This window comes from Notamacropus eugenii, chromosome 1 (assembly GCF_028372415.1).
Source record: "Notamacropus eugenii isolate mMacEug1 chromosome 1, mMacEug1.pri_v2, whole genome shotgun sequence".
Taxonomy (NCBI): Eukaryota; Metazoa; Chordata; class Mammalia; order Diprotodontia; family Macropodidae; genus Notamacropus; species Notamacropus eugenii.
The window spans coordinates 104479554-104499943 of NC_092872.1; the positions used below are offsets into that span (position 1 = coordinate 104479554).

The following is a 20390-nucleotide window of genomic DNA, read 5'->3' on the forward strand; positions in this document are numbered from 1 at the left end:
ATGCTCTGCCACAGATTGAGCACAGATAGTTTGTGTGCACATTTGGGGTGGATACTCTAACTTTTCACATCTCACATTTCCTTTGAGCTGTTTCAATTCTGCTTTGCTCGTAGAACACAGCACCTTCTCTGATGTGGCCATGCCATGCTGAGATCCTGTGCCAGCATCTCCTACGTCACACAATCAGTTCCAAAGTTCTTGAGAAGACCTTGAGAAGGTCCTTGTATCACCTCTTCTGACCACCCTGTGATCGCCTGCCCCATCTGAGTTCTCCATAAAATAGTCTTTTTGGCAAGTGTACATTTTGCATTTGAACAACATGGCCTACCCTGGGAGTTGAGCTCTCTGCAGCATAGTTTGAATGCTTGGCAGTTTAGTTCAAATAAGGATCTCAGTGTCTGGTACCTTATCCTGCCACATGATGTTTAGAATCTTCCTAAGATAGTTCAACTGGAAGCGATTCAGTTTGCTGGCGTGGCCTTGGTAGACTGTCCATCTTTCACAAGCATGTAACAATGAAGTCAGCACAACAGCTCTTTAGACCTTCAGTTTGAAAGTCAGTCTAATACCTCTTCTCTCTCACACTTTCCTTCGGAGTCTCCCAAACACAATAATTATAAGTAATCATTAGGTAGTGAAATGGCATAGTGGATAGAGAACTGGGCTTAGAAACAGGAAAACTCATCTTCATGAGCTCAAATCCAGTCCCAGATACTTCCTTGCTGTGTGACCTTTGTTTGATAACACATTCAAATCTATTTATCTCAGTTTCCTCATCTGTAAAATGAGCTGGAGAAGGAAATGGGAAACCACTCTAGTATCTTTGCCAAGAAAACCCCAAATTGGGGCATGCAGGGTCAGACCTAACTGGAAAAGACTGAGCAACAAAAAGAAATGATTACCATCATGATGCACTGGCCTACCTCACACTAACAAACAATAGGCAGTCTAGTACAAGAAGTCCTGGGTGTGGATAAGGGCATTGGGTTTGAATGCTAGCTCTGCCACTTCATATGCCCAAGTGACTCTGGGTAAGCTATTTCACCACTCTAAGACTCATTTTTTTCTTCTGTAATATGAGGATGTGAGACTAGATACCTTCCAACTCCAAGTCTTCCTTCCCCATTTAACTTGAAACTCAGAAAATGCTTTGTTTCTGTTGTAGTGTCTTGTGGTAATAGAATATATAGAATTCATAATATAGAATTATTTATTCTAATAGAATATTCTAATAACTGAATATAGAAACATAGAATCAATATTCTCAGGGTGTAGACAGTAGATGTTAGTGGACTCAAAGTAGGACAACATTTAAGAAGTTTTAAATTACATTCTTGTTTTGGCATATGCTTTTCATACCAATTTGATTTGGATTAAAAAAAAAGAGACCATATGAATACACCTAACAGCAGAACACATAACTCGTGACTTGCAAGGCTCAGGCTCTTTCTAAGTGTTAAAAGTCATGGAATTTGATTGTACAGTACATTCCATTCACCAGTCACAGCAGGTCATGGCACCAGGTTCAGCAGATCATTATGTAATTCTTATTTCAATGTGATTTCATGAAAGAATTCATTTAATGAAGATTTAGTGACTTTATTAAGCTGTTGATAATTGGAGATACTTAGATTCTGTTAAGTTCAATCCAGAGAAGTGGATTAGTTGGCTTAATTTCTTGATCTCTCACAGCAAAGAAAGGCTAAGCAAAACAATTATTTTTCTTCTCTATGCTAACAAGCAACCTCACATAGCTATGCCTCTGGTAGACCATAGTTTCACAGATGGTTCCCAATAAAGAGCACAAAACTTGAATTTCAATAATTTTGTATTGAGCTATCCTTTGTGACATCCAAATATGTATTTCACTTGTAAGAGAGGTACTCATAGGAGAGATCAGTTAATTATTAGGCATTTATTAAAGATATGTGCTGGGCAATGTGCAAAGTTCTAGAGATACAAAAAGACAAAAACAATTCCTATCATCAAGAAACTCAAGTTTTAATGAGGGAAAAACATAGAAATATAGACAATAGCTGTATACTATGTGGTGGAGTGGATCGAGTGCTGGGTCTGGAGTCAGGAAGACTTGAGTGCAAATTTAGCCTGAGACACTTACCAGCTGTGGGACCCTAGGCAGATCACATAATTTCTGTCTGCCTCAGTTTTTTCATTTATAAAATAGAAATAATAAAAACACCTAACTCCCAGGGTTGTGAGGGCAAAATGAGATATTATCTGTAAAGGACTTAATAAACAATGAACTATACAAATGTTAGCTATATTTATTATTACTAATATACATGCATATCTAGTGTGTGCGTGTGTGTGTGTGTGTGTGTGAGAGAGAGAAAGAGAGAGAGGGGGGGAGGGAGGGAGGGAGGGAGGGAGGGAGAGAGAGAGAGAGAGACAGAGACAGAGACAGAGACAGAGACAGAGAGAAACAGAGAGATGGAGGTGGGAGAGACAGACAAATACTATAAAGTAAAAGAGCAGAGATTTAAACTCAGATCTTTTTACTCCAGGTCTGATGCTTTTTCCATTATGATCAAATAGGATTACAGTCGCATACTCTAGGAGCTACTTTGATTTAGACTTATGTATATGACTTTCATTCGGGCATTTTTCGTGTAAACTAATAGTATGTGCTTTGTCAATTTCTCTTCTGAGATTGCTTCTAACTAGGCCAGGGTCAATTGTGAAGATATATCACAAGTACCGAAGATTTAAAACAGTAATTAAAACCTCAGAGGGCATCTAGCCATTTTACAGATTAAAAAATTGAGATTCTTAGAGGCTAAGTAACCTAATGAAGGGCACACAGGTAGGAAAGAACAGAACTGGGATTCAATATTATAGTCTGTGACTCAAAACTCTTTGCTTTTTCCAATGTCCTATGATATTGATACTATTTCTTGATAACTTTATGTTCATTTGTTCATTCATTCATTGAGTACTGGTTGCTGATTATACATATAAGAATATTTCTAGCAACAGTATTTTGTTGTAGCAAGCAAATGAAAATCATGCAGGTGATCATCAATTGGTGAATAACTGTAAAAATTATGGTATATGGATATGACTATCTCTGCACCATAGAAAATGACAAATAGAATTCAGAGAAAACTAGGAAAGACATATGAATTGTAGAGTGAATGAGTACAACTAGGAGAATAATTTACACGAAAACCACAATAATGTAAAAAAAAAATACCTAACCCCACATTGAAAGAATTCAGAACTCTGATCAACACAGCAACCAGTCTTGATTTCAGAAGACTAACGAGAAGCAAGCTTTCCATTTCTTAACAGAGACGATAAATTAGAGGTACACAATGGAGTATGCATTTTTAGATATGGTTGATATGTTGATTTCCTTTTCTTGACTGTACTTCTATTTGTTAAGAGGACTTCTATTTGTGGGGAATAGAGAGAGTGAGTTAGTGAAAGGCACTGAGATGCTCTCTAATGGAGAAAGAACATCAATGAAACATGAAAATACTATACAGTACATAACAGATTGGAAAATGATTCAAACACAGCAATTTCATTGCTTTCCTACTCAACCGAACATAAATTAAAAAAAAAAACACTATGCAAGAAAGTTTGTGGTTTCCTATACAATTCCTTTTGTTCTAATATATTGTAATGTGTACTTGTTAATTATTATTAAGTTCAGAATGAAAAAGAAAATACAGCCTTCGTTGGTCTGATAGCCCTCTCTGTCAAGGTATAAAGAACAATGGACTTGGAATCAGAAAAAGCTAGATATAAATCTCAGGTTTTTCTCATCTCTTAGGATCACTGATAGGATTTATAGCTGTTAGGGACTTTAAAGTCATCCGGCCCAATAATGTTTTATAGAAGAGAAAGTTAAAACCCAGGGACTAGTCCAAAGTCTTATAGACAAAAAACTGCCAAACCAGGAATTGAAGACAGTGATTCTGATGTCAAGTCCAGGGTTTTTGTGAGATGATTTCTAAGCTATTTAGTGCTTAGCACAGTGTCTGACACATAGCAGGTACTTAAAAAATGTTTAGTGACTGACTGAATTAAGTCCCTTCCCACTCCAACATTCTCTGATTTTAACAAAGAGCATTTGAAGACACTGGAGAATATACTTTGCATTTAGCCTGAAGAAGAAATGTAGGGAACACCTTACAGCTCTATTCAGGGTGTGAACTTAGCTTCAAATTATACCTCTGACACCACCTGTTTGACCCTCAGCCAAGTCACTTCACTTCCAAGGGTCTCAGCATCATTACCTGTAAAATGAGGGAGGTTGGACTAGGTAGATTCTGGGGATACACGACTCTGTGATCCTGCTATGTCCTTCTATGTTTTGAAGCTGATAGCTGAGAGAGAGATTCCATTCATTCAAATGTAACTATTTTCCCCAAGGTTTCCAGAGACCTCTCTGCTCCTGAACTGAAAGGGCTTTTTTCAATCTTTGACTTTCGTAACTTTTCCCCAGCCATTAACAATACTGATCACCTTTTGCCCTCAAATTCTCTCCACCCTAAGTTGCCATGAAACTTCTTTTTCCCAGTTCTCCTCCTACTATCTGATGGCTCCTCAATCTCTTTTGGTTCTCCACCCATGTCATGCCCACTAAAGATTGTTGTGTTTCAAGGCTCTGTCCTAAGCCCTCTTCTCTTTCCACAACATACTATTTCACTTAGCGATCTCATCTGCTTCAAAGGATCCAATGCTCAGATGTATGCAAATAATTCCCAGATTCATATATGGAGCCCTAGTCTTTTCTTGACCTTCAGTATTATCACTAACTGCCTTTTGGACTTCTTGAATTAGATGTTCCATAAGCACCTAAAACTAAACATGCTTAAGATATAACTCATTATATTCACTGCCCTATTACCCAAACTCCTCTGTCTTCCCAAACCTTCCTACTACCATCAAGAACACCACCATTTTCAAAGTAATCCAGGCTTGCAGACTCAGTGTTATCTTTGACTCCGCACTCTTCCTCTACCTATTGAACGAGCTTCCATTTAAAAAAGTTCCTACCTTCATAACAGTTTTTGTATTTACCTCCTCTTTACTCAAATAGCTACCACCATAGTTCAGGCCTTCATCATCTCCCCCAGACTATTTCAATAGTCTTCTAAATAGTTTCCCTACCACAAATCTCTTCTCACTTTAATCAGTCAACAAACTCAACTACTAAAGTAATTTTTTGAAAATATGTAACTGCCAATGAGCTCCACCTCCACTCAATAAACTCCAGGGTTTGACGTTTAGAGCTTTTCATCACATGGCCCTTTCCTACCTTTCCAGTTTTCATACACTTTCTTCCCTTTCACACTCTTACAATTCAGTTACATTGAACCACTCATTCTTTCTTTCATAGGACAGTCCATTTCCCATGTGTTTCCCATTGCATTAGATGGGCTGCATGCCTATGATGCTTTTCTTCATCACTTGTACCTCTTAATATCTTAATTTCCCCAACTCCCTTCAACTTTCATATCTAGTTCCCAAGTTCCTACTGCCTACCCTCAGGGATTACCCTATATTTATTCACTCACTGACTGGTTTTGACCGGAAATCAAAGGGAATAATTAGGATCAAGGGGATAGAAATCCCACAGAGGGAGATCTAGCTTTGATGTGGTGAAAAACTACCTAACAATTAGAGCTGTCCAAAAGTAGAATAAGTAATATCACAAGAGAATGTGATGATTTTCTTATGATTCAAGGTCTTCAAGAAGTGGCTGGCTGAATTTCTTACTAAAGTAGATGGGTTTCATATTCAGCTATGAATTAGACTTCAATGGGATACTTGTAGTTGTGAGATTTAGAATCCTATGGTTTTACTTTAGGTTTTGCTACTCTCCCATCTGCCTCCTCCCCCAGAAGTACTAAGAATAGAAGACAAAGAGAATACCTCTGTATTCTTTTTACCTGATCCATAGTAAACACTATAATAATGTTAGCTATTATTGACATCAATTTAATTTTTGAAAGCAAGCCAAATTCTGTTTCACATTACAAACCATCTGATCACAAACTAGCTCAATTTTTCAAGATTACTTTTTTGACTGTATTTTTTTCCTGTGCCCTAAGACTAACACAGCATGTATGGAGAGATAGGTATTTGTTCACAGAGATGAGTTAATGCCAAGGATAAGAATCATGGAGCGCAAAGACAGGACTATCCAAGGTAACATAAAAAATTCAGATCATGACAAAAAGCCTGCAGCATCTACTACAATCTGAAGTGCTGTTTCAAAATCTAAAAAATGTGAAAGCAGGGTGAAAGTGAAAGAAAGGGAAAACACTCTTTGGATGGATATTCTCTGTTCAGTAACAAGAAATGCCTTACTTTGCATTTCCAAGGATTAACACAGTGTCTGGTACATAATGACCAGTTAGGTGGCACCATACTACACAAAGTGACAGGTCTGAATTCAAGAAGACTCATTTTCCTGAGCTCAAACCTGGCCTCAGACACATCCTAGCTGTGTGACCCTGGGCAAGTCACTTGATCCTATTTGTCTCAGTTTCCTCATCTATAAAACGAGAGGAGAAGGAAATGGCAAACCATGCCTGTATCTTTCCCAGGAAAACCACAAATGTGGACACAAAGTATTGAACAACATTTGGTACATACTAGCTACCTGATGAATGCTTGTTGATAATGACGATGATAAAGATTACAATACTGATGACATGGTTGAGGTTAGATGCTAAATATATTTTACACATTTATTTTTCATTCAGTGTTATTTATTCAAAAGGACTTGTTTTTAACGTTCATGATGTCCCTATTCTACTTTTCCCTTTCTGAGCTGTTATTGTATAATACTAGTGGCCTTTAGTGTCCATGCCAACCCTGCTTCCTAATGATAGGACGACCTGGGGAAGGATTCATTACGAGGTAGAAATATGGAAATGGTGGCAAAGGGGATAGGTTTATGTGTAGAGGGCCAGTACTGATGGAGTCTGGAATGCGAGGTACTTGAGACTTGTGCTAACGTAAAGGCTGACGTTCTCAGGATTGGCTCACCATTCCTCTCCTGATAAACAAGGATGAAATTGTCCTGACCCTGATTGTGCACCCCGAGGTTGTTACGCAGAAGGAACTAAGATAAGGAAATAAAAGATGTAAGCTAAAGATGTTCTCATGGGAATAACCCTGCTTGCTTGTTTAAGAGAGTATATAAATCTTGACCCTCAGATCAATAAACCAGTCATGTACAGATTGTACAGGCTCGTCTAGCCCCTACTGCTGTTATCTCTTTCTTTTCTATCACCACCACACCTCCGATTCAACAGTTGCTGGCACTTATGCACTCAAAAAATTAGGTAGGGGTGCTAATGTGGTATGAATGAGTATATTGGCAAATGTTTAACAAACACCCCTGCAGAAAAAAAAAATGTACACATGACACAATAAACTTAAAGTTTAATCTGCTTCTTAAATTTTTCTCTATCTTAGCACTTACTCTCTTAATTCTAGATAATCAATAAAACAATAAATTAAGTCCCAATTTGCAGTATTTCCCAGTTTCTAAGGCATAAACGATTGCATTGAAAAGAAAACAATCAGCTCCAGTTAGCTGGTATGAGCTGGCTCCGGCACATACGTAGCTGTAGCATATTTCAGTGACCAGATAAAGAAAAAGATGCAATTCTTCCAACATCACCTCCTCTCATGCGTAGGGTCTGCCCCAAACCAATTTATGCATGGTACCATCCTGTACTCTGAGCCTGGCTTCTGATGAACAAACACACCATTTGTACTATTGGACTACATTTATTGAAAGGCTATAGAAAACAAAAGGAAACAACCTGGATCAAACACTCATTAATCTCAATAATTCCTAGATCTATATACACCCACAGCTTATATTCATCTGTTGTTGAATGCTGATGGTTGGGAGTGGGGTTGAGGATGGACAGGGGAAGCCAAATGAATGGCCCTGTTAACAAGGCAGGAAGAAAATTTGCAAATAAGACAAGGTGACTAAGGCATGAGGTGCCTATATGGAGAGAATGCTTATCCATTTTGATACTTTGTGATAACCTGGCACTTGGCCTCCCATGTGGTCCTGCCCTGCAAGTGAGTAAATTATCCTTCCATTCTATCAGTTTTCCCCACAAGAAGTGGGGAAGGGGAGGTATGTCAAATTTTGGGAGTTGTTAATGATTGTGGAGAATGAGCTTCAATCATGGATATAACACTACCCACTAGGGTAGAATATGCTCTGAGGGCCCACTTTTTTCTTCCCACCCAAATGGATTTGCTCTAGGCACTAGAATTTCAGCTGTGCTGGAACACAAACAGTTTTTTTTAAAAAATCCTCCCCTTTCCTTTTCTCTTTCCTACCCTCTTGATCAACCAGAAGAAATCCACAGATGAAGCCAAGACTTTTGGAATGTAAGGATGAATCTTCCTGTTTTGAACTATATAAGTGATACACTCAGCATGTACACTAAGAGATTATAGGAATTAACAGATGTAACCAAGGTTCTGTATGCTCAACTAAGTAATTATCTTATCCTCATAATTTCAATAATTTCTTTTGCTTCATAAAATTGCCTAAATATGTTTATAACTAGTGATACACAGTATAATGAACCTAGAAAAGTGAGATAGGCCCTCCTCTCCTCAAATTTATGAGTCTCCTTCGTGCATGACAGTCTCTGACACAAGGACTACACGACTATGTTTAGGTATCATATGTGTGTATTCAGGTATACACATTATGTATACATATAATATATATTATAAAACACACACACATATGTATTTCCTCCTCTATTCTTTCCCCACTTGAAAACTTTGATTTCATTGTATCCACCAGGAATCACTGATCCTTGAAGAAAACACTGCTTCTTCTCTTCTAGTCACTATGCCAATCTACCATGGCCCCAGCCAAAACCATCATATCTCCTTCCCCAGCTCCAGTCTCTCTAAAGTAAGCTTCATATTCTGCCCTCCACCTCCTCTTCCCATCTTTTCCCCTTGATGACCAATTGATTAAAATTTTGAAAATACATTTGCACATATGTGTACACATACATGACCATATCTTTATGCTACTTTTCAGTTACTAACAGTAATGATGTAAATGGTAAAATGATACCTAAGGATTTTCTACCTTTCAGTGTGGTTTGCAATGATCTCTCTGATTTGTCTGCTGAAGAATCAGGCATACACTAGGCAAATTCCCATGCTGCCAGGCCACGAAGTAGGAGTTCTGAGGCTTCCTGACCATCCCTCTTGCCCTTGGAATAGTTCAGTGAAGAGCAGGTTAGCCCACAAGCTAACTAGACAAAGGCCTAATTTCTCTAAAGAGTAATCTAACCATGCTGAAAATATGCCCAACAGCATTAACTATTCATGTGAGAAAGTGCTGAGTGTGCAATTTGAGGGAAGCAGCAGAAGCAGCAAAGAAAGTCGCATCAGCATAAACTGTGCAAAGGTTCTCACTATGGTCTGTAGGGCAGCTGCTCCTTCCTTTTGATAGACCAGTGAGGTACCTGCATTTTATGTAAATAAAATCCTTTGACAGAAGACAGTGGCTCTTTAGAATTAAAACATCTATAAATTTCAAAAGTTTCCATTATCTCATTTTTACCTCTTCTGAAAAATGCTAAATAGCATGTATTTAAAAAAATTAAAGTTTTTTGGAGCATTTTGTCAACCCTTGAGATAGAGACAGAACAGGGGTTGGCATTCACTTACCTAAGACCTTCCTCCTGCTAATATTCTAGGAGATCCTTCTTAGTTTCTTTTCCTTGGTAGTTGGGAAATGAATTTAAATACCATTCAGGTCAATTCATTATATCAATTCAATTTAACCAATATTTAGAAAAGAAGTATGACTTGGTGGATACAGAGATAGCGGCAGAGTCAAGGAGACCTGGGCATATTGGAGCTCTGCCTATGATACACACTGTCTCTGTAACCACTGATAACTTACTGAAACATCATATTGCTCCAGGATACTTCCTAAGACTAAGTCACAGTGTAGTCTGTAATCCACTGGTAGGAACTGAATCATTGGAAGCTGCCATACCAATTAAATCACAAATCTGGTGCAGCCCATTCCCAGAAAATAAGCAAGATGCTATGCTAATCCCAGATGATATAGATCCCAAACCAAAGTAGTCTCGCCCATCACGATGCTTCCAACACAGCGGGGTAGCATGATGGCAAAGTAGAAAAAGGGCTGCATTTTGAAATAGAAAGATCTAAACTCAAATATTAGAGACTTCCTCTTTGTGAAACCCCTAGGCAAGTGACTGAACTCATAAATTAATTCCCTAATCTGAAAAGTGCTGTTTGTTGCACCCATCTATCCATCCATCCATCCATCCATCTATCCATCCATAGCTCTCTTTATGTGTCACTTTGCAAACCATAACGCACTACATAAATGTCAGCTATTATTATTAGTTACTATTATTATATTGATAATATAACAAATGTGATTATTTATTTTAGTTATTAAAAATATAATGTCATTATTTCAGTTCTTAGTGATATCATTTTGGAACTTGAAACCACATGGGTCTCTCATCTGTACCAACCATGAAATCATCAAAGGAAAAATGAAGGTACGTGTTTAACTTTGTTTCTTTATCCAAAAGAAAGAAATCCAATCATTTCAAATTGCTGCTAGTCATTCAAACTTTACTTCTAAAGACAATTAGCAAACAAACCCTAGACAATCACCTCTTCCTAGAAATTCTATAGAGGTAGTGAGAAATGATGCAGGAGAGATAAATATCAAGGGAAAATACATTTTTTATGGTATCATAATATACATTTGAATGAGAATATGACACAGATTTAATAGGTAAGAATTTGTACAGTGAAACTTATGCCAACACAAATGGCTTCATTCTCTGAATTATTACAGAACACAAGTTCCCTGGGGATCGAACTGATAACAAAACAAGCAAACAGGCAAGCAAAGCAAAACATTTTTCTCTGGCAGATATCTACCAAGTTTGTGACCCGGTAGATGTGGTTCTCATTGAAGCTTCGCTTTGGGAAATGGATTAGCCCGAACAAATCACACTTTAAAAAAATAATGTCTTTTGATACCATTTTGATAACATTTCCATTCTCTGTATCTGACTCAAGTTCCATCATAAGACATTGTTTCCTTACTTCCCTCCCTTCTTCCTTCCTTCCTTTATAAGTTTTTCATATGACACACAGCCTTTCATTTGGGTAGAAACTGGATTTGTGAAAAGTTTCCCAAATCTAGGGATGGTCCCCTAAAGCCATTATACCAAGAAAAATACTCCTAACAATTGTGCAACCATGAGTTGACAAATGTGAATGCTCTTATTTGTCTAGTGGACTAGAAAGATGAGGTTTAAAAAAAATCTAATGTCACTTCTAATATATTACTAAGGTAATGAAGAAATGAGCAATTTATTTCCCACGGATCTATTCAAAGCCGTACAGAATGCCACTCGAACCATTCTTTAATTACCTTTGGCACAGGCTTTCACAGGCTCCAAAAGAGGGCACGTTAACTAGATGTGAACATCACCAAGTCATTACTGTTATGAATCTCCATGTATGTGAAGGGTTACTTTACTAAGTCACATGTTATTGTGCTCTGCCTTAGCAGAAGACAATCTCAAACAGGGCTGGGGGGTGGCCAGGTGGGGGAGAAGAAGAATTGTCCTATGTCTTTTTTCTTTCTCGCACAGTATCTGTCCCCTTCTTTTTAGGGTAAGCAATTATCAGCTTCTCACTCCTCAGCAAAAAGTTTTGTCAGATTTTTTTTTTCAGTTTTTTAGCTAATATGAGCTGGTTTAAATAAATGGACTTAAGTGTGTACATACACATACACCCACATGCATACTCACATACACACTGCCATGTCAGCAATAAGAGACATCACTTACTTTTTACTGAACTAGTTACAAAGAAGATTCTTAGAGATCTAGCATCACTACTAATGTCACTGGAACTAAAAAGATATTGTCTACTTAGAAAACTGGGAACATAGATTAGAAAATCACTGTTCTTGAGATTTTCCTGTTTATATGACCAGGGTCTGATACCTGTTTTTTTTTTTTTTTTTAATATCAGGCAGATTTTGCCTTCAGCTTTGTGTACTCTCTCATTTTCTTTGTTAATGTACAATACTAGTCAGCTAGTCATCTAACCACGTCAGTTATTAGAATATCACGGCTACACTTTGAGCTGATGAGAGTTTAATGATTAGAACAATATTTCCTACTTTTTAGGAAACTTCTTTTTTTAAAAAAAACTTATTAAAAAATATTTACACATGATATAATTGTACTTAACTTATGTGGATAGCTAGATGGCACAGTGGTTGGAGAAGCAGACCTGAAGTAAGGAATTCATCTCTCTGTGTTCAAATCTCGCTTCAGGTACTTACTGTGTGACCCTGGGCAAGTCATTTAGTCCTTGTTGCCTCAGTTTTCTCCTCTATAAAATGAGTGGGAAAAGGAAACACAAACTACTCCAGTTTCTTTGCCAAGAAAAGCCTAAATGGGGTCACAAAGAATAGGACATGACTGAAACATGTGGACAACAATAAACAACATATATGTTTATATGTGTGATATATGTTTACATATTTGGATTACATATGCCATAAAATTATGCCAAATGCATTTAATTACCTCTCTGGATGACATAATCTCCTCAACTTGCTTAAGGTGGGTATGAATCAAGAAGACAATGAGTTAGAGAAAAAAGTTGGGTTCACTAAGACTTGCTTCACTCTGAGAAGTGATGCTATCAGTTTCCACAAAGGAAAATATTTCTTGGAGAGAGATTAGGGAAGTCACATGGCTTTCCTTGCTTTCTTTTTTATCTCTCTCTATATAGTCGCCATTTACCTGCCCCTTTAAAACAAACATTATACTTGTTAGTAGATGACATAACTTCGAGGCATATGTCAAGTATTTTCTTTGGAAAAGTATCTGAAGACTTTGGTAGAGCAGGAGAAGGAGAAGTAATTTCTAAGGCATCAATTTGGGAAAATGCGCTTTACTTCCAAAACTTTGGAAGTGCTGCAGGGGATAATAATATTGAGGAAATGTAGATGGGATAAAGTATTCATTTTGCATAGAGTAAATATTTAATAAATGATTGTTGACTTTAGATAGTCATATTCCCTACCATCCAGTTCTTTCTCATTTAAGAGGCAGTGGAGGATAGTGGAGACTTTCTACATTTGGGTGCAAGCTCATTGGCTATGGCTTATTAAGAAAATGAGTGGGCTGATGCTTGTTCTTCATACCATGGGCATCCCAGTCAGTAGGGGGTCTTAGAGCACTGAGAATGACAAAGTGTGAAAAACCCTGCTCAACTCACACCCTTTTTCATGATCTGTAGATAATGAGTTGACCTTTAGAAGGCCTTAAACAATAGATTTCACCTGCTTCCTTGTATGTACTCAGCTCTCACATCATGGATGACTTCATTCGTCTGTAAAGACATGCTTCTTGTCTCTGACTTCTTTTCTATATTCACATGGACAAATATGGTGACTTCTGACTTCTATGACCCTACTTTGTTTATAGCCAGCCACTCACAGATACTGAAGTCACTCCTTGTCTCGATCTCTTTAGTAATCCTAGTGAATTCAGCTTCAGCTGGTACCATGAAGAACTCCTAGCCAATGGCACCCAGCACCCTTCCCAGAGTTTGGGTGAATAGGGATAAGACTGAAACTTATAATTTCACTGGCAAAGAGAACTCTCAGGCAAGGAAACACTTTATTCAAGGTGCAAGTTGGTTCCTTCTCTGCAAACTGCAGTTAATTAGAACATTGAGAAAATAAGGGATGTGTTGAGAGGATTACATAGCCAGTATGGCAGAAGTGGGACTTAAACTCATTTCTTTTTGACTTCAAGGCCAGAGTAGGGTTGCATACATACATACTTACATATTTCCATATATATATATATATATATCTCCATATAGTTAGTATTTTACTACATGACTATATATATCTCCATATATATATCTATACATATATATACATATATCTCCATATAGTTAGTATTTTACTATATGACCTCTTGGTTGCTAATGCAATGGAATATATAGTTCACTAAACACTTAACACCTATGATGTTTATTGCATCAAACTTAATTCTTCAATTAATATTTCCTGAATGGTTGACAAGAAACATCTTTCAAGTAAAAATTCTCCATCAAAACTTGGTTGATATTAACAAAGACGCTTGCTAAGATATTTTCATCTCCCACAATTCTGTAACCTAAATTCCTTAAGGCAATGTAACCTCAGAGAACATGTCAGGGTGCTTCACCAGATCCTAGTGACATCTTGACATAGGCCCTGAAGAAAGAATAGGAATGGACAAAGAGACCAAGTGGTTAAAAGTACAGCTGTCATGCATAGGACTCCTGATAACCCAGTCCTTTCATATATTATTTTTTTAAGACATCAAGCAGTTTATAGCATAGCCCAGTGTTCAAGGCTTCTCCCAGGAATGTTAATAACTAAAAGAAACATACATACAAGCATGCAAGGAAAACCATACTAATAATGATGCTCCAGAGATGAACATCTTTGCCATGATGAAATCTCATTTCACTATCTTTCTTTCTCTTCTTCAATCTTTTCAGTCAGCTGTACTGCAACATTTTAAGAGCCCATTATCAGAGGAACCATCAAAGGGTCTGAGCTGTCTCTGTTTTTATATACTAAGTAATGGCAGCTTCATAATGGAAAAGATGATGTTCACCTGATTAGGCTGTTTGGTAGTAACTACTGCCTTCCTGTTTCTACAGCTCTATTGCTCTGTCTCTGATTTTGGTAACAGAGAATTATAGCTTGCTTTTATATCACCTCTAATATAATAGGTTGTATAAATTTGAGAAGATCATCTAAAATCTCTGTGCCTTGGATTTTCACTTAAGTGCAGATAAAAACACTTACAAAGTCATTGGGAGGTTAAAGCCCTAAATCTCGGTGTCTTGGATTTTCACTGAAGTGGAGATAAAAACACTTACAAAGTTACTGGGAGGTGAAAGCCCTCTGAAGGGAAAAAATCAGATACTTTCTAGTTCTAATGCTAAATGTCTGATAACTTAGATAAGTAATTTAACTTCTCAGAACTTTAGTTTTCTCACTTTATTTAAAAAAAAGCCTGCTTAATTGTGTTTGTTCAACCAATTCCTTTTCAAAGTTATGAGGAAAGCAATGAAAGTGTAGTATAAATGTGGATTATAATTATTTAGAAGGTTATCTTCATATTACTGCCATCATGATATCTAATTATTATTAGCCTCAAGAGAAGTAGCAATTTATATCCTTGAAATACATATTATTACCCCCACTTAATAGTTAAGAAAGTAAAGTAACAGATTAAGTGACTTACCCAGGGTCACAGAGCTAGTCACACAGCAAGACTCAGGTCTTCCTGACTCTAGGTTCAGCATTCTATCTACTGCATAACTTAGCTGCTTGAAATTGTCAAGAATGTAGATAACACATTTACAGATGAGATCACTGAAAGTGGATCCATAAGGTAGGAAGATTGAGCAGCCATCTCATGAAATTGAAAGGATATGTTTGGATGGAGTTTCACCATGTGTGTTATTGGTTCTAGGGTGAATTTATCACTGGAGACAATTTAGCTAAATGAATGCATTCTCTAGAATTTTGGCAAATTTTGTTTCTGGGGTGTGTTGACAAGATCTGGAAGTAGAGAGTCCTAGTTCACTTATTTACTTTGAGATAACTCATACAACTAGATCATGTTACCATAGTAGCAAGGGGTGGAGGGGAAGCAGACTTGGCTAGATTAAAAGACTAGCAGTAATTAAAGATTGACAGAGAGTGGAAAAGCTTAATATTAGAAAAGGATTACATCAAAAAACCCTTCACATCAAAGGATTCTTTTTCTTTCCTCTAAAAAAGGGAGGGGGTATGGAACACTGGAAGAAAGGTCTCATGCATAACATTCTAAGACTCTTAGTTATTTGAAAAGAGGATAAAAATATTACTGACAACATACAAATTCATGCCAATGGAAAATTCCCAAAACTGTAATGTTCGAAATGCTACAGACTTCATTTAATAGATAAGCTCTCTTTTGTGGTACAAGGGGTCACCAGAGCCTAGGAAATCGAATAGCTTGGGGAATTTGTCTGGGATCACAGGACACCAGAATACGTAGGCAAATTGGTTGGTGGGTGGGGAATGGTACAACAACTTCTTCATAATCTACTTTAAACAACATCGTAATCAACTAAAGAGATAAACAACAAAATGCCCAAGTGCCAGAGGTGGAATTTGAAGTCGTTTACGAAACGATGAACAGGACTGGGGAGACAGCCGAACCAGGCTACGGCAACAGCCTATACATGAAATGTTGAGCACAGGATTCAGAGCTGAAAGAAACTTGAGTGATGATTGCCAAATCTGAAAGCCTCTACGCAGCCAGCATCTTTCTTGATCTTTGTGTTCCTAGATATTCTCTTCTCTCTGGGTTTTCTTAACACTTTTGTCTCTTGGTTCTCTTTTTACATCTTTCTTATCTACCTTCTCTTTCCTGTCCTACCATCTATATCATGACCATTTGCATCCATTCTCTTTGTCATGAGTGTCAGTCCTGCATTGCTAATGGCCTTCTAAACACTTCCACCTAATTGATGACAACAATAATGAAAACATTTATGTGCCAGGCACAGTGCTAAAGCACTTTGAAATTGATAACTTATTTTGTATTCATAATAACTCTGGGAAGTAAGTGTTATTATTATTTCCATTTTACAAATGAGGGAACTGAGGCAAACAGGGGTTAAGTGTCTTGCTCACAGTCACACAGATAGGAATTATCTAAGACCCTATTTGATCTCAGGTCCTCCTTACTCGAGGCTGGTACTCCATCCATGGTACCACCTATGCAAATGACCCATATTTAGCTTTAACTTCACATGTTCCAAACATGTCATTATCTTTCACTCTTTATTATCTTTAATTAATCCCTCTTCTTAACTTCCCTGTTCCTATTAAAGATATCATCATCTTTTCAATATTCCTTGACTCATAATCTCAGAATCATCCTTGGTTCATTGCTTTCTTTCACTCCTTATATGTTCATTCAGTTGTCCAATGCTGTCAATTCTGTGTTCACAAAACAAAAGAACTCCCATCTACTCTTCTATCCATTCACAATGATCAGACTACTGCTAAAGTTTTGTAATTGTTCAATTCATGCTCTGCACAGCTACCAAAATGTTCCTACTGAAGTACTAGTTTTTATCATATCATTCTACTGTTTAAGAAACTAGAATGGGTCTCTATTGCCAATAGAATAAAATATGAAATGCTTTCTTTGGAATTTAAATATTTTTCTACCTAGTTCTACTCTATCTGTCCAGAAATTCACAAATTCTCCCAACCACACACTGTGATTTCCAGCCCAATGGCTTACTTTTTGTTCCCTGTATATGACATTTCATCTCCATCCTCCATGCCTTTTCAGAAGTTTCCCCACCAATAACCCAAATGTTCTTCTTTGTTAACCCAGACTCTTGAAAACCCTATCTTTCTTAAAAAGCACAGCTCAAAGGTCACTTCATGACCTTCGTAAGTCCTTCTGAATCCTGCTAGGCTGTTTATCCTCCTCAAGTTATGCTGTATTTACATTTAAAATATTTTGCAAATCCATATTTTTATGTATGTTACATTGTCCCATTAGGATGCAATTTCCTTGAAATTAAGGATTATTTAATTTTTGGTTTGTATTGTCTAATATCTAACACAATACCTTGTATATAACAGATATTTAATAAATATTTATTAAATGAATGGATATGACATTTAAGAAATGTAGTAATCTGGTGGATGCAGAAAGGACTCAAAATAAACAAATAAGCAATGTTTTCAGTGCAACACAATTAAATAAATAAATATTGATGATGGAAAAGCTTTAGTCGTTTTCTAGTGCACAATCATGAAGCAATAGTGGTGCTTGGCCATGGTCCAAATGAGGACAATCGTATGTGCTGGTTCAAAGAGTCACAGTCATAGTCTCATTCAAGTTCACCAACCCTCATCTTGCAGATGAGGGAACTGAAACTCAGAGAGTTGAAATGATTTTCCTAAACTCATACAATTAATTAGGAGTAAAGTTGGGACTACAGATGAATTCAGTTTAGGGCTACAATTTTCCATTGCTTCCATTTTCCTCTTTATTATACAACAATGCTTTAGGGAGGGCACTTCAGCCTCATTCCCCTTGACTATATGTGACAGCTACTTGGGGCACATCTCCAGGTTGCCATCCTTGTGAGGGCTCTGAACAGGAATATGGTGACTCTAGGCTACTGGTATCACACGCAACTAGGCCCCCTAAACCATACTTAGCGATCAAGTCAGACTGCCTATTGACTTAGAAAACCACATGTTTTAATGTTTACTTTTTTAAATTAATGCATTAAACGTAACAACACATTAAAAACCGATTGGAACTACATTTTAATTTGTTTTGAGTCATACTGAACTGCAGGTCTTTAAACTGGAGGAACTCTAAAATTAGTCTTCTCTCCTATCCTCTCCTTTCTTTCCTAGAAATATTTATTCAGTGACATTAGTCACTGAGGGAATATAAAACAGAAAAAAATATCCTTTACTTCAATTGATGATGTCATCCTCAAATGCAAGCAAGGTTACTGAATCACCAAGAGACCTCAAAACATGTTGACGTATCTATGTCTAAACAGGGCTGAAGAGCTCATTCCCAAGTAGATATATCTATCCGCAAACTAGCTGGTATTTTCATGTGGACTCTTAATTCAGAAGCTCAAGTGAATCGTTAAGGCAATTTTGGGAGAAGTTCTCCCATTTTTAAGAAATGTTCCTATAGACACACAATTCTTATTTTCTACAACAAATTATATCTAACACAGAGAAGATACTTTGTGGAAGAAACCAGTAAAGCTTTGGACTTAGAATGAGGAAGGCCTAGGTGCAAATCTGGATGGACAAATCACATATTTTCTCAGAATTTCAATTTTCCTGTCTAATGGGGAGAGTGATAACTGTTAGAATGGCTCACAGGGTTGTGATGAGGCTTAAATGAGATAATGACTGTAAAAGTAATTTGCAAACTTCAGAGTACCATTAAATGTCATTTATTGCTATTTATCGCTTAGACTCTGAGCTCCTTAAAATCAGGGACTGAATGTGTTTTTGCTCTGTTTGTATCTTTAGTACTTAGCTTGGTGCCTGGAACACAGCAGGTACTTAATGAATACTTGTTGATTTACTATAAATGAAAGAAACAATTCTCTCAGACAAATATCATTTGGGTATTCTGACCAGTGGGGCCACAAGGGCACTTTGAATCTTGTGCCATGTTATTTTTTTTATTTGAAATTGGGCTTTATTTTATGTACAGACAGCAGCTGTGCTAACTGCAGTGATTTTTCCTGTCTTGTGAGAAGAGAGTATTATGCTACACTGCATAGGTCACTGGATTCTCAAAGTTCATCATGGACCCAAGAAACAAAGAACCGCAGCCAGAGAAGAAAATAGTCCAGAAGAGATGTCAAGTTTTGCTATTAGAAAACACCAAGCTGTGAAGGAAAGCACATGAGTCATCAAAGCGAGAGTTAAATTAAACCACTGGGACAAAGTGCGATTTTCTGGTCAACTGTGTCAGACCAGAGAACAGTCTAGTGAATCAGAAAGGAATCTCAGCCAACAAAATGGCACAGGTCATGAGGAAAATAATCAGGGATTAACATGAATCCTTCAATGGTTTTTTAAAAAGGAAGATGAGTGGAAAGATGATCCAGAGAATACAGGATAGAAAGGTAAGTTAAAGGGCACATCATAGGCAAATTATAAAATGCTTTCACCTTGCAAACTGCAGTAAAAGTAGTTGTTAATGCAGATAGCACATAAACAGAATTTTCACAATGTCAAAATGACCCATTTCCTAGGGGAAAAATGTCAAAGTAGAATTTGGAGTCATGTAGCCCAAACAATTTGAGGTATTTCCTTGAATTTTTCACTCTTTAATGACTTATTGTAGCCAATTGTTGCATATTGATCCATACTGAAAATTATTGGATTAATTTAATAATTATTATGATAGTAATGTTAGTAATAACTAGTATTTTATAACACTTCCAGGTTTGTAGTATTTTCTCATGTTTTCCTCCTTCAAACAACCCAGGAAAACAGATGCCATTATTATCCCTATTATACAGACAAAGACAGCAGACAGAAGTTGAGTGATATGCCCAGGCGGGATGATTGTGAACTCAGGCCTTCTCAACCCCAGGTCCAATGCTCTATCCAGTGTACCAACTAGCTGCCTTTTTCACTTTATATGTTCAAAATTACTTTTTGGGGGTTTGGATATAGAATA

General features: G+C 37.1%; 1 protein-coding gene and 1 long non-coding RNA gene across 3 annotated transcripts in view; one reads left to right on the forward strand and one right to left on the reverse strand.

Annotated features, from left to right (window-relative positions):
• Positions 1-20390, reverse strand: part of TRPM3 (transient receptor potential cation channel subfamily M member 3) — a 457883-nt gene that overhangs the window by 406569 nt on the left and 30924 nt on the right. The window lies entirely within an intron of this gene.
• Positions 972-19827, forward strand: LOC140505442 (uncharacterized). Of its 2 annotated transcripts, none has more exons than XR_011967498.1 (3): positions 972-1031; positions 10506-10589; positions 19413-19827. It is a non-coding gene; the product is annotated as an uncharacterized lncRNA (long non-coding RNA). The 2 variants fall into 2 exon arrangements; XR_011967501.1 differs by lacking the exon at positions 972-1031 and adding an exon at positions 8836-8944.